Genomic DNA, 16,236 nt, shown 5'->3' on the forward strand with positions numbered 1-16,236 from the left:
CACAACCTAATCTTTACTTATTTGAGCTCAACAATCTTCCCACAAACCTTATTGGTATATGCATGTATAAATAATACTCTCATACTCAAGAATCATACTCCTAATCAACCATCTTCTACCCAAATTCGAAATTGAAAACTAGGGTATGGAACCTTACCTCTTAAATGAAGAACTTTTGAGATTTCCTTGTTGGATTTCAAAGCTTGGACAAGATCTTGATGAATAAAGCACTTGAGCTTCTTCCTCTCTCTATAACACTCTCACTTCTCTCTAAAATCATTAGATAATTGCCCCAAAATAATCCCCAAATCCTATTTATCAAAATGGGGTCGGGTTATGAAAATAGGAAAATGGGCCTTCCGAAATTAGGTATGCGGTCGTACAATGGGTATGCGGATTGCACAATGGACCGCAAAATTGATGCCCATAGCTGGGCTGCACTGGCCAGGTTTGCGACCATTTTGCGATCGCATAATGATTCTGCGGTCGCACATCTGACCGCAGAATCACATTCTTCCAGCCTTTGGTAATTTGGTCATAACTTCTTGTAGGAGTGTCCAAATGACAAACGGTTTGAAGAGTTAGAAACTAGACTCGAAGAACTTTCATTTTATAGGTAGATTTTCACATAACTCCTTATATAAATGTATATATGCTCGTCCAAAATTTGGTTTTGTGCGTACCCATTTGAAACTTTAGTCTACTATGAAATTTCCAATTTTTCTTGGACTTAGGGCTCTCCTTAGACCCTACGTCACTTATAATATGCATCGTACACTTATTATCATATGCAATTGCTATCCATCACATTAATAGTCCTTGTCTGTACACAAAATAATATAATTAGCACACATCAACTTTCTTAATAGCGCTTAAGTACTTCAAAATTTTCCGGGGTGTTACAAGCCACTTCGATCTATTTAGTGATATAGAAAAATTGAACACAAAATAGGAAGGAGTTCATGGTTCCATCTCACTTGAACATTTTATCAAACACTAGGTGTGCATTAAGGTTTCAAGGTCCTCCTATAGTAGGTTCTTTCATCCCATTACCAAAAGTGTACCCAAATGAGCTCAACAATCTGCCCACTACCCTTGATGGTACATGCATGTAAAATAAACAACTCCCAAAACCAAGAATGGCTTGGCTTATTACCTAATTTCAGCTAAAATCACCAAATTGAGGGCTATGGAGTAGAACCTTACCTCTAAGATGAAGATCTATTGAATTCTTCTTGTAAATTCTTCAACCTTGAGCAAGAATTAATGAATGATAAGCTTAGGGACTTCTCCTTTCACTCTATACCACTCCCTCTCTATAGAAATATATGTTTTAAACTTCTAAAAAGATCCCTAAGGCTGTTTTATAAGAATCGAATCAGGTTAAAAAATTAGAAAAAAATAAAGCCCTGATGTAGATCTGCGGTCGCATATGCGATCTCATAACGCTTCTGCGGTCCGTAAAATGGGCCACATAATGACCCTCTGGAACTGGACACCCCTGCCTCACTCTGCGATCGGTATGCGGTTCGCAAACCTATTCTGCGGTCGCATAGTGTGCCGAAAACCTTTCCTCTGATATTGTTTGTACTCGATCTGCAAGGGGTTATGCGGCCAACAAAATGATTATGCGACCGCATAATGGTCCAAAACTTTTGCCCAAATTTTTGCCTCGGTCTATGGTAGATATGCAGTCCGCAGATCAGTTCTGCGACAGCATAATGGACCGAAGAATCCCTACAAGCGTCAACATATAAGCCTACTTCGGCACCACGAAATCCCGGGTTTTAGGTAAGATTTTTGCGGGGCCTTACAAAAATATAGTTGGACGTTGATTAGAATCATTTCCCTCTCCAAATCGCCTCCTACCGAATCTAGGGTTCTAAAATGAGAGATAATGATATAAACTCCTGACTTATAGCCCTCTTGTTTAGTTGCAGATGTCGCAATTGTGAAGAAATACTGGCAATTGTGGCTACTGACACACTGAGGAGATGTCGTAATTGCGATACAAACTTCGCAAATGCGAAGTCTATCCTCCTCGCAAATGCTAGAAAATAGTCGCAAATGCGAACTAGCCTACCCAAGACAAGACATCACAAATGCAAACAAGGTATCATAATTGTAATACCCGAGCCTCCCCTGCCAACCTCTTCTCATTCCAAAATCATTATGTAGCACGTCCGAAACTCACCCGAGCCCTCAGGGCTCCAAACCAAACATCCACACATATATAAAAACATCATACAAACTCGCTCGCATAATCAAAATACAAAAATAACATCTAGAACTATGAATCGGACATTAAAATGCATGAATGTTAAAGAAAAGTTCATGAACCACTAGAATTGCAGCCAAGCGTCCGAACCCTACCAAATCTGGTCCAAATGACACCAATTTTTGCACACAAGTTCTAAATAGTATAACAGACCTATTCCAAGTCCCTAAACCAAATTCTAACCCCGATAGCCAAAAGTCAACCTACGACCAAACTTGGGAAATCTTCTAAACCTCAAATTGCGAACTTCCGGCAAAACAACACAAATCAACATACGGACCTCGGAATCCGATTCCAAGAATACGCCAAAGTGAAAATTCACTATACGAACCTACCGGGGCCATAAAAATACCGTTCTAGGATTATTTTTGCAAAAGTTAAAGTTTGGTTAACATTTCAAAATTAGGCTTCTAAGCCAAGAACCAAAGGGTCCAAATCAACCTGAAACCTTCCCGGAACAAAACCAATCAACCTCGTAAGTCAAAAAGCCAAACTTACACATGTGTGAAGTATAAAAGCGGAAATGAGGCGCAATACACAAGACAACTAGTCAGGTCGTTACAGCCATATTTGCATATTATTATCATTGGATGAGTGAATATGAGGATTAAAGTACGGAGGGTGATGTCGTGCACTTGATTGCTTTGTTATCATTTATTATATCATGTGAGGATTAGAGTAAAGCAAGAAGAATGATGACGTACCATTTCATTTATCATATATTTGTTATATGTTGAGGATGAGAGTAAAAGAACGATGGGTGATGCAATGCATTGCATTTATAGTTTTACATGGTGAGAATGAGAGTAAAAGCACGAAAGGTCATGTCGTGCCATTGTTGGTTTCATTGCTTTATTATATTTCCACATTTGTGATTATTTGGTTGCACTTTTGTTTATTTCGGAAGAAGGCTGCTTGGTGATTTTGCACTTGCTGTCCTTATCTTAGTTCAACTTTACATGTTCCCTCCCCGATATTATTTTAAATTCTCTACTTGTTATTTTTGTTGCTTTATGTATATATTTGTATATGATTTTAGTAGGTGTCTTGTCATAACCTCGCCACTACCTCCATAACGACCTGACCAGTTATTTTGAGCTCTAACACGTCGTTCAGTGGTTCAGGCCTTGAGTAGGTTCACTTCATGTATTATAACTTGTACGTGTGGTAATATTCAATTTTCGAGAAGTTTGAAGTTGATTTGGAAGGAAAATTCTCAATGCGGAAGCTTTAAATTGAAAGAGTTGATCAAGGTTTGACTTTTGAGTGAACGACCTAAGAAAATTTGAAGTTTCCAATAGGTTCGTATGATGATTTTGGACTTGAGCGTATGCTTGGGTTAAGTATCGGATGGTCCGGGAGGATTTCAGAGGCTTATTATGGAAAGATGGAATTTTGAAGGTTTCAGAATTTCCTAAGTTCGAGTTCAAGTGGACTTTGGTGTTATTGATGTATGTTTGTGATTCTGAGCCTTGGAATAGGTTCGTATTGTAATTTGTGACTTGTACGCAAAATTTGGCATCATTCTGAAAAATGTAAGTGTGATTCGAATGCGTTCGACGAAGGATGAAGGTTTAAAAGTTAAGGGAGTTTAAGAAATTGAGTTTGATCATTAATTCTTGGTTTCGATGTTGTAATTTGTGTTCCTAGCCCTTGAAAAAGTTTACATAGGGCATATAAACTTGTTAGAATGATTGGACGGGGTTTCTCTGACCTTGGGTGAGTTTTGGGGTAGTTTCGTACCACCTTTAGGCCCTTTTGGACTTTTGTTATCTGATGCCAGGGGTTCTCTTTGCGATCATGGAGTTCTGGTTCGCAGTGGCGAAGAGCAAAGTGCATTCCAGACCTTGTCAATCGAGATCATGGAGGAAAGGTCGCGATCGAGTTGAAAGAATTTCTGCTGTCAGTAGTCTGACTTCGGAAGATTATATCGTGCAATCTATAAAGAATTTGGGGATGATCCAAAAATTGAAGTTGTAGCCCTTTGAATCTAGTTTTCCGAAAATATATTCATTTGTCCTTTGGAATTTTATACAAAACGTTATGGCAATTATAGCAAAGGGTATCTGTGAAGAAGAAAGAACAATTTGTACATCGCGATTGCGAGATTTTGGTCGCGGTCGCGATGAATGAAATGATGCTGGAACTTTTGTTAACCACAATCGCATGCATAATGACCGCGCTCGCAAAGAAGGAGGCTTGACAGGTGTACTAAACATCTAATTTCAGGATTTTAAGCTTATTTCTTCACTTTTAAGTTCTTAGAGCACTTGTGGGGCGATTTGGGGTGATTCCTGAAGACCCTTTTTGCCATATATCATAAGGTAAGTTATTCCTACATGTTTCGAGTTAAATATATGGATTATATAGAGATTTTAACATGGAATTTAATAGAAATTGTGGAATTTTTTAATGAAAATATAGAAATGGTATTTTGGGATTTTAACCATGGAATTGGACATGGAATTATGAATAAATTATATATTTGAGTTCGTGGTGCTATGGGTAATGTATATCTTTGAAAAAATTTTGAATCCGGGCACGTGGGCCCGGGGTTGACTTTGTTGACTTTTGGAGCGAAGATGGGAATTGTTATAAATTGATTAATTATGAGTATTGGAGTATATTTTTATTGGTTTGCAAGTTGTTTGACTAGTTTCGGATCGATGGGCATCGACTTGAGATGTCAGAGAGGCGTTGGAGCCGGTTATGGGATTTTGGAGCGAGGTAAGTCTCCTGTCTAACCTTGAGAGGGGGAATTTACCCTGTAGGTGTTATATTTGCTATGTGCTACATATTGTGGGGGCAACACACGTATGAAGTGACGAGTGTCCATGCGTATGCTAGAATTCATGATTAGGTTCTTGTATACTTAGACTCACGCCATGCTTTAATTATAATATTAGAGTTATTTTTGCATGTGTAATTGTTTTAATATGCATTTTGCCTGAGACTAGACTTTGTATTCCATTTGAGGAGGTATCCGGTATTTGAGGACTTTGTGTTCATTGTTCAGTCATAGACTGTAATTGCTTTAATATGCATTTTGCCTGAGACTACATTACTATATTTGATTTATTGAACCACTAGTAAGTGTCACTTTTTACCCCTCGACACTACTTCTTCGGGGTTAGGCTAGATACTTACTGGGTACGCATTCATTTACATACTCATGCTACACTTTTGCACTTATTGTGTAGGTATATCTCTGATGTTCATTTGGGCGTAGGGGCACAACTATTGAGGGGACTTTAAGGTGAGCTGCATCCCATGATATGATCCGCAACACACGGAGTCTCCATCATGTTAATTTATGTTATCCTGTCTATTTTACATTCTAGAGAGATGTTGCATTACTACCTTACTTCTTAGTGATTCTCATGTACTTGTTATACCGGATTTTGGGATATTCTAATAGATGTTAATTGTTTTGCATTAATACTGTCACCTTTTATTTAATATCTTATTAAAATCGCATGTATCTATGATTTTAAATACATTAGATTCTTTATTAAATGGAACTTATGATTTATAAAGTAATAAAATGAATAGTTACTTAGATGGTTCACCGTTGGCTTGTCTAACATCATCGTTGGGTGCCATCACAGCCTACAGTGGGTTTTGGGTCGTGACAGTTTGGTATCAGAGCTCTAGGTTCACTTAGGTCTCACGAGTCATGAGCAAGTCTAGTAGAGTCTTGTGGATTGGTACAGAGACGTCTTTGCTTATCTTCGAGAGGCTATAAGGCTGTTAGGAGAACTTTCCTTCTTGATTCCTCCTCGTACAGGTTGATTCCATTGAAGCTTATGTCTTCATTTCCTTCCTACCTATTTTTATACGATGTTGAGCACTTGCATCAATTGGGCATAGAGGAGTTGTAGTGGTGCTGCAGATGTTGTGCTGGATGTTTTTTTTCTATGCATTTGGGTGGACTATTATCATCACCTTATGGAGGGGTGTTCTGTCGTTTTAGCCCAGTGTTAGCGTTTCCTACGAATTTGAGGCTATACACGGCGTAGTATGATGTTCCTGTGTTATTACCACACAGTGCTGGTGTAAATAGTAGGATGCTTAACTATGTGTCGCGGCAATGAATGACTTGAGAGGAGAAGTATTCGGTTCATGGTTTAGAGATTCAGCATTTTATCCTAGCGGAAGAGAGGCAATTGGTCTTTGGGAGTAGCGAGATCGGATATTTTCGAATTTGGTGGAAATTCTCATTTGTGATGTGGTGTCGGCATATTGTTTGAACACATTAAGGCTCGCCGGTATTATGGTCTTCAATGATTTGCCTTCGGGGTAAGGTGTTGTGAAATGGTGCCTAAGAAGCGGTTGTCAAAGATGACGGTGTGTAGCGATTTCAGATTCGAATCAGTGTTTCTAATGTTGATGGCCCGAGAAAGATGATATTCAAGGAGGCTTATAGCTGGTAGCAATTTATTAGTTTGGGTGCTACAGAGATGGATTATCATTTGAGGAAGTATTTGGGCAGCGAAGGATAAGGAAGGACATGGTGGGAGGTGCCTCGCGGAGGTTGAATTACTAGAGGTGAGTAGTTCGCTTCGGAAGATGGTTAACTGAGAGTGAGAATGTTAGCGTATCACCACACGCTCTTCATTACCGGCCATCTGTATTGGCTGTGGTTGACCTATGATGTCCAACTCTCTTTCTATTCTAGTTCTAGTTTCGACTTCCTTCCTCACTCTGTGAAGTGTTCGTTCAATTTCAGGATCAAGAGGAAGGAGGTTGTTTGCGCTTCAACTCCTCCGCATTCAAAAGACGAGCATGCGTTAACACAAACAAAGCAAACTGAAAATTAAAACATGAACAAATAATTAATAAAAGCTAAACTCAGTCAAGTAGCTAATTTCTAAGTCCCCGGCAACGGCGCCAAAAACTTGCTGCGACCAAAAACACTCACGCAAGTATACGTGATCGTCAAGTAATAGAGTAGTGAGTAGAGTATCATTCCCACGAAGACTTATGATTAACTTTTGACTGATTCAAACTCAATTAACTTATCGATTCAAGAGATTTCTCACAAAATATAGAAGTGAGTAATTTACTACCTAAAACTATCGAGCAACGAATTAACTAGAAATCAACCAAAATAATTAAGCAATTTCGGATAACAATGAGTAGGAGAGGATATTACAGGGTCACAGGTTAGATAACAATCGTGTTGCGTTCTTCGCTTAAAATGACTAATTGATTTATTTGGGTTGTTCATTGACAGGGTTGATATTATTCATAAGAATCTGTCGAGTTCTTACTCGCCTATTCAAGCTAACTTAATGCCTATATATCTATAGAATTAAGATTAAAAATAATGCATTTACACTTCCTGTATTTCAACCAAGCATGACAATTAGGTATATTTCGATCCTAACTGCGAATCTGTTCCCCGATGCCCGGGTTCAAGAACTTGCCCTATTTAATTCTATATGCAATCTAGAATTCCCACTTTCGAGTTCAACTCTGGATTCGTAGATAGTATTTCACTATTAGCTACTTAGCAAAATAGATAAAAAGCGAATTAAATAAACAACCCAATATAATAAACATCAAACTCGTCAATTTAAACTTCAAACGTCAACATTCATGTAGCCCCCATGACCCCAGAATAATAGGGCTCTTAGCCACGTATGCTCATGGTAACAATCTCAAGTAATTCCCAAGAATGCATAAAAATAAATAAAAGAAGGAACAAGGAAGAACTCTAGACGAATTCTGTGGGTTCCAATATGTTTGTTGACCGAAAAGAAGTGTTTTTGGCTTATATATTGCGTACAAAAGTCATGGGCCAAAGTTCTCCTACTCCTAATACGACTCAGCTTCAGGGATTGATGCTGGGGTAGATGCTTCGCATCCACCTCGTCATCAAATTCTTCAGCTTCGCATGCTACGGTGGATGCTTTGCAACCACCCTATGTTCCTCCATCTCAGCTGTGCCCAGGTGCGGATGCTATGGTCGGACTTCACTGCCAAGGTTACACAATATATAATTTTTTCTTAGGTTGGATGCGACGCATCCAACCTCTCCTCCTCTAGCTATAGCACCTTTCCTTCATGTTTTTGCACTCCAAACACCCTAAATCATCACACACAACTCAATTAGTCATAAATCCAATAATTAAACTATGTTGGGCATTTTAAAGATCAAATAACATCAAAAAGCAGTTAAAACATGAGTAAGGTAACATTATAGCATATGGAAATATGCCCAACATCACTACCCCACACTTAAACCTTTGTTCGTCCTCGAACAAAGTAGAATCAACCCACAACCGATCGAACAAAATTAAGCTTATTGCTATCAAGCCACACATTTCAATTAAGCTTAAGCACCCATGACTTTGGTTGATACCAACAATTAGCCTCTTGCATATGCATTCTTGGACGTTCTTCTCCATTTTAATAACATGTCAAGCATGCTATTGAACAGTTCAAACCAATCAAATAGCAAATTTAGGACATCTCAACCTCAGAAACTGACTCCTTAGCATAACCCCTTTCATGCCAACTTACTCACTCTGACTGAAAAGCTTAATAAAGTCGCCTATCCATCATGAAACATGTTCCCTCACCACAAAACAGAGGAAGATATTCCACATACTCAAATAAAATTTGAACATAATTTAAGGACTTCAAACAATAGAAGAATTCTCTCACTCTCTCAAAGAAGTTCACATGCGCACAAAAGGTACCATATGCTTTCCCTTATTGTAAATCTCTACTAATGTAAGCCTGCTCGATCTAAAATCAATTAGGACTTTTCATGGTTGTAATATGGGCTAAGGGACATAGAGAATATATTTAAGAATAGCGGTTCACCCTCCTAAACACTTTAACACATCACATAATCAACTTTAAGCGCAAATTCTTCAATCCCATCTTACATTTTTCAACTAAAATCACTCTCAACAAGGTTCCCTTTTTTTTCATTAAGCACTACTTTAATTTCACTAGTAAGAACAAAATGTCAATTTATTCTCTTGTTTCTTTTTTTTTTAGTTTTCTTTTTTTCTCCAGATTTTTCTTTCTTTCTACACTTCTACACTTCTCACTAATGGTGTATTATTTTACCGAATAAGTGTACCCTTCTTCTTTTCATTGGTTCCACTCAAAAGTAGCCCAAATCCCCTCTTTACTTTGTTTAGCGCTCATTTCACAATTAAAGTGCTCTAAGAGGTAAAAGAATCAAAAGTCTCAATTAAGAATAAAAGGGTATAGGCTTGTAATGTGGGTGCCAAATAAAAAGGTCTACAGGCTCAAAATGGCTTACTAGGGATGATTTTAATTATGGTAGCATTATAGTTCGGAAGGATCAAAGAAGGCCTAAAATCATATTTCAAACCGAGCAAAACCTAGGATTTCGCTTCAACTCACATACCGGGCAAGTTCTAGATACAAATGTACTACACGAGACTTATACAAAAATCTCACCACACATTGGCATATGATTCTTATAGGATGGCTATATTTCAACTTTCAATCAAAGCAAGTATTGAGTTAAGCCCCAATTTTAATGCACACAGCACAACAATTAGCACAGGAGTCAAGTCAATGAGCCTAAGCGTCACAAAAAATATATTCAAATTTTCAAGGAAAAAATAGTTCTCACAAACTCATGGAGAAAGTTATAATCCACATGCTCAGGTCTAACTTTGTTAGTATCAAACAAGTCACAGAATGTGCTGAATTTAGTTTGAGTCTTTACATCCTACACTACTCTAAAAAAGAAACACTAGTACCCGGTGTCATGCCCCTTTTTCTCGTAAAATCAGGTTTCGACATTGACAACTCTTTTAAAGGAAGGGTTATTCAAAAGAGAGAGTCGCCACCTAACGGATTAAGGTGTGTTAGGGCACCTATTTGCAAATGACTCGGGTTTACTAGTTTGCATCACCAAAGATCGGGTAAGGGCTCAAATTACCTCGAGGAGAAGGTGTTAGGCACTCCTCGAGGTCCACAACGGTGGGTCCCGGCCGAACTCGAATTATGTGAATTAGTCTAAGAGAAAAGATAGTGTGACCACTCGAGCGGACAAGCACATCAATACTTGTCTACAACTCATTCTCAGCTATCTACATATAACTCCCAGTAGTGGACAATAAAGGATCAAATCTATTCATAAGCAGATTCTGCAGCAGTATACTCAGCATTGCCTCTGCAACATATAACATCAACAAAGCTAGAACATATCAACGCACTTTCTATACAACTGTCAACTACTAGCAACCAGGCAACTTTCAATACAACATACTGATTAGCACCTTCAAGGAACAGCTAAGCTGCATGTGTAAGGCTGCACACATGATCAGCCTCACACCAGATGATACAAAAACTATTGTTGCAATCTATTCTTAGTTAACACAGTATAGTATTTTTTCATTGTCCAGTAGTATTAGTGTGCATGCATGCTCAATCTAAAGATGAAATAACACTATATTGTTCTCATATTACAAGCAAGCAGTACTGTCTCTTTCTGTACTTATCAGCAGCAGGTACAACATCAAAGGTAGAAGCAAATGCTCAATGGAAGCTAATGTCTGAAGATAGCTAGATGTTAGTTGGTGTTTAATTTCCCAGTGGTATTAGCATGCTACCATGCTCAGCCTGGGGGTTGCTCAACAACTATCATCGACAACTCTTCAACATTACACTGGAATCAACAAAGGCTTTTTCAACATATATGGTTGTGAACAAGGGACTGCTGCTCGAGACATCAAACAACCAGAACATGGAAACTAAAAACCCATTTCTTCATCGACCTTCTGGAGAATATGTATCAACAATGCTGCTAAAAACTTCAGCCCTAAGTTCACAATGTCCAAGCTGATTCACGTTACAACTGCTGGATGTAAACATACCTTCTCCATTAGATTGTAACAAATAGCTCCTGGTGAGAGCTTTGTAGGTGCTACAATAAATTATTAGCAACTGGTGTGTGAACTCAGGGTCGTCGACAACAATTGGACATTTCAAAATTATAGATTTTTACTATTAATTTTCATTATGCTATTACTACATTATATTTAGTAGTGAAAGCCAGTGGATTTATTAGTAGTATTATTTGATTGTAGTTCACTTGAACATCTTATAACTTTTACCCTATTAGGGGTTTATTATATATAACAGCTAATAGGTGAATAACCTAGTAGAATATTTGTTAAAAAATAAAACAAAATATCGGGGGTGCTCTCAGGATTTGATCGACCCTGGAGTTGTATGTTTACACCTTCTTGTCATTGACCTCAATTTTATTCTCGCCAGATTCCACCCGCTTTGTTAATGCTTCAAGCATTCTTTTTATCTTGGGGTTAACCCCGGGCTCGGATTCACCCGGTCTCTCGGTGGTTTGTTTGTTTCTTCGGGTGCTTTCCAGGTATTGTTCGGGCTCGACCCTGCTGGGGGCGTGGCCCTTCATGTAGTTGCGCTATTGCCGCCTGTTAAGCCTGCAATATTTCAAAGATTAGTCGCAGGCTCGCCCCTTCACCTTCGCCTTCGGGCGCTTCCCGAGCTATCGCTCGAGGTCTCTGCGAATGCTGTTTTTGGGAGCAGTTGGCAGATTAAAGTCGATGGCCACATGTGAGTTAGCATCGACCCGATCGGCAACTAGGACTCTGTTGGGATCAGCAGGAGGTACCTCGTTGCTAGGCACCAGATTATTATTTTCGCCAAGATGGCCAGACTCAGCGTCAACGTTTAATGGAAATTAGAAAAATATATCATACCACCTAAAAGTTTATGACTTCTTATTCCTTAGTTTTATCATCTTTGAGGACATTCATAAGGCTAAGCAAAAAATATCTTACCTACATATTTGTGAAATCAAACGAATTATTCTCTTATACAAAGAACATAAAAATATCATGTTTTATGCAAGAGGGGGTCGTACATGCATTCAAAAGTTACTGCTTTCTAACAGAGACATGGTGTACCATGTACAAGTAGCTTCCAAATGTCATTTTCTCTGTTGAAAGTATTGTGCATCTGATTGGTGAAGATAAGTGCTAAGCTGGATAGTTTGTTATTACATATTTTATTAGAAGATCACTGTTAAGTTTGTAGTCCTCCTATATAACGAGGCCAACTTAAATAGGATTGTATAAAGTTATTTGCCTGTGGTGGTGTAAATTGTTCTATATCCACTACTCACTGAAACATATAAGAAATTACTCTGAATGTCAAATGGCTATTGATTTCGATTTGTCCTCTCATCCATTGTCTTCTGCCCTGGTAGTACTACTTTTTCATTGTCAATAGTGTTGTGCTTTTGATTGGTGAAAATATGCTCATTTGAGTTTGCACTTGTATAATATTGGTTTCTATCTAACTTTTAATTTAATTTTATATTTGTAGGAAAATTCTGGAGATGGAATTGAAAATGGTGGACTAGATCAAATTGATTTATCGGAAGCTAATGACGAAGAGTTGTAGACCATTATGATGTTTATGATATAATATGAATATATATGATTTTATAAGGTTAATGGTTGGCAGGAACCTTGAAACAATTGGTTTTATTATTTGATGTAGTATATGAAATATTCCTTCTTCAAAGTTCATTGCAAGTATATTCATTTGAAACAAATTTTGTTATTTAATAGTTAATGTAGTATTTGAGATCTCCATACTAAAGTTCAAATTTATGAAATAAATGTGATTATAGCATATATGAAAAAATATAATTTTTAAACATAAAATTGATTCATGCATAAAGGTTAAAATATGTATGATAATGCTACGCTTCTAAAGTGTGGCAGTTGGGTATAGTATTAAAGATCACGTTTTACAAACGTTGCTATTGGAGCAACGCTTGGAAAGGGTTGCTTATAAGGTGACAATGAGCACGCTTAAAAACTGTAGCTATAGGACATAAAAAGCATGGCTATTGTATGCCGTGGCCCTTGCCTCACGAAAAGCTTTGCTTTAGGGCAAAGGTTACGCTGGCTTAGGCCACCCCTGAAAAACGTTCCTTTAGATAAAAAAGCGTGGCCTTTAATCAAAGCCAACACTTTCTAAAGCTGAGGCCATACTTTTTGAATGCGGTTAAAGGCCTAAAATGTTGTAGTATTTAAAACATACTCTATATTATTACCAAAGATGAAGCTAACATAATGAAAGAATAAATATATGAAAACAGTGTGGCCAAAACCCTTCTTCTTCGAGCTTGTGACCTCTTCAAGATGTAGCTCAATACAAACATGATAAGTCGCCTTGTCATCTTCTTTAAACCTCTTCAAAATTTCTTGAAACTTCATTATTTCTTTTGAATTTATTGGATCCTGTTGAGGTGGTGGGTTCTGCTACCTTTGTTTTTTGCAATTCTCGTAGGGAGCTGCCGCATAACAATCTTCTCAGTTACCTTACCATCCCAACTATATTGTCTCTTATGTATCTTTTTCTCACACTACTAAAAATCTGCTAAAAACCGACCAACTATTTCCGACCAACGTTGGTCGGTCAAAAAAAGCGACCAAAAACCGTCCAGGTTGGACGGAAACTGGGGAAAAAAAATTTACTTTTTTTAAAAATAAATACCGACCAACTTTGGTCGGTAAATTGGTCAACGAATTGACCCAGCTGGTCAGACAAGAAAATTTTGGATTACCGACCAACGTTGGTCGGTAATCTGGATCCAATTTTTTAAATTTTAATAATTATTTTATTATTTAAAATATTTTATAATATTTAAGAATTTATATTTAAAATTACCGACCAACGTTGGTCGGTTAATGTAGGGAAGCATTTACCGACCAACTTTGGTCAGTAATTGTTATTTTCTGCAAAATAACCGACCAAAGTTGGTCGGTTAATACGTCAACATTGATCAAACTTTCGAATTACTTTTATATTTACTATCTAAATAATATAAATGTAATTCGTTAACACTTTTGTAATACAAATAATGAATACACTAACATATACTATATATAATATGCTATTTGTAAATTGATTCATCGACTTATAACTTACTTAGATGCATCGATGAATATTAAAAACAAAACGTTTGACCTATATCGACTAATAGTAAAAACAAAATGTCTCGGCTTATATCGATTAATCTAGCTATGCCATGCATTATTAGTGATGAATGAATGAAAAATAAAAGAATTAATACTAAACATCTTTGACATATATATATATATTAGTATTAAGTAAATGAGTTAAATTAATAGGTCAAACATGGTCAAACTTTAACAAGATATATATATACACACTAACATATACTATAATAAGTTATATATATAGTTAAAGTATTACAGTGAAGTGTGTTTGTGTGTGTGTGTATATATATATATATATATATATATATATATAGGTATAGCCGTATATATATAAGAACACGAAGCGCTAGGACCACAGGGTCGGGTTCTTTAATTTTAGGGATAGACTTGGGAAGATACTAATTAGTATATATACTTTATCATCAAATATATCTATTTGTAAATTGATTCATCGACTTATAACTTACTTAGATGTATCGATGAATATTAATCGATGATTCATCAAAACGTCTCGACCTATATATCGATTAATCTATGTCATGCATTATTAGTGATGAACGAATGAAAAAAGAAGTTATTAGCATCAATTACAATATAGTGTATGTGTGTGAGAGAGAAATTACTCACATACTTAATTATAACTTAGAAAATTTACTTAGATAGATGCTATTATAATTTATTAAAATTAAATAATTAATATATTTATTTATAAAGATTATGCTTATAGTTTATAATTATTTATAATAATTGCATAGTTAAATAAAATAAATGCTTGTAGTTTATAATATTTTTTTTATAGTTTATAATATTTTAAGGAAAAAAAACACAAAAAAAAAAGAATTTAATTTTTTTTTTAAAAAAAACCAACCAAAGTTGGTCGGTTTTTGGTCAAACGGTCAGCACTTAATGTACCGACCAAAATTACCGACCAACTTTGGTCGGTAATTCTGAAATCAGAGAATTGAAAAACGGGGGATACCCCCATTTCTCTAAAAATTTTCCCCTCACTTCACTCAAAACCTTCCCCTCTCCTTCTCCCAGCCCTGGCCCTCGCCGTCCAGCCCTCGCCGTCGCCGTCGCCGTCGCCGTCGCCGCTGCCACTGCCACTGCCGCCCCTCTCCTTCTCCATCTCCTAAAAATTCTAGGTTTGAATTACAATCCATTTATTTATTATTTCTAGGTTTTGTTAATTAGTTATGAATTAGTTTCAATTGGTTAGTGTTTTAATTATTTGAACATTGTATTTTATTGAGGATTAGGGTTTAGGTCTTGTTTTAATTAGTTTTGTTAATTAGTTTTATTAACTAATTAGTTTTGTTAATTAGTCAATTAGTTATGAATTAGTTTAGTTTAGGGTATGGGTTGAATTTTTTTAGTTTAGTTAGTTTATGTTTAAACTCGTAGGATATGAATTGAAATTTTAGTTTTTAGGATTTGTTCTTGTGAATTGAACTTTTAGGATATGAATTGAACTTTTAAGATATGAATTGGACCTTTTGGATATGAATTAAACTTTTAGGATATAAATTGGTGTAATTAGGAAAAAATAATTATCTTGAATTAACTAAAAAAAGATATAATTAATTTATAATTGTAGAATAAATTAATTTGTTCTTGTGAATCGAACTTTTAGGGTATGGGTTGAATTTTTTTAGTTTAGTTAGTTTATATTTAAACTCGTAGGATATGAATTGAAATTTTAGTTTTTAGGATTTGTTCTTGTGAATTGAACTTTTAGGATATGAATTGAACTTTTAAGATATGAATTGGACCTTTTGGATATGAATTGAACTTTTAGGATATAAATTGGTGTAATTAGGAAAAAATAATTATCTTGAATTAACTAAAAAAGATATAATTAATTTATAATTGTAGAATAAATTAATTTGTTCTTGTTTTATTTGTATAGATGGAACATTGTACTTGGATGTACAATAGAAATTA

This window comes from Nicotiana tomentosiformis, chromosome 7, assembly GCF_000390325.3.
Source record: "Nicotiana tomentosiformis chromosome 7, ASM39032v3, whole genome shotgun sequence".
Classification (NCBI taxonomy): Eukaryota; Viridiplantae; Streptophyta; class Magnoliopsida; order Solanales; family Solanaceae; genus Nicotiana; species Nicotiana tomentosiformis.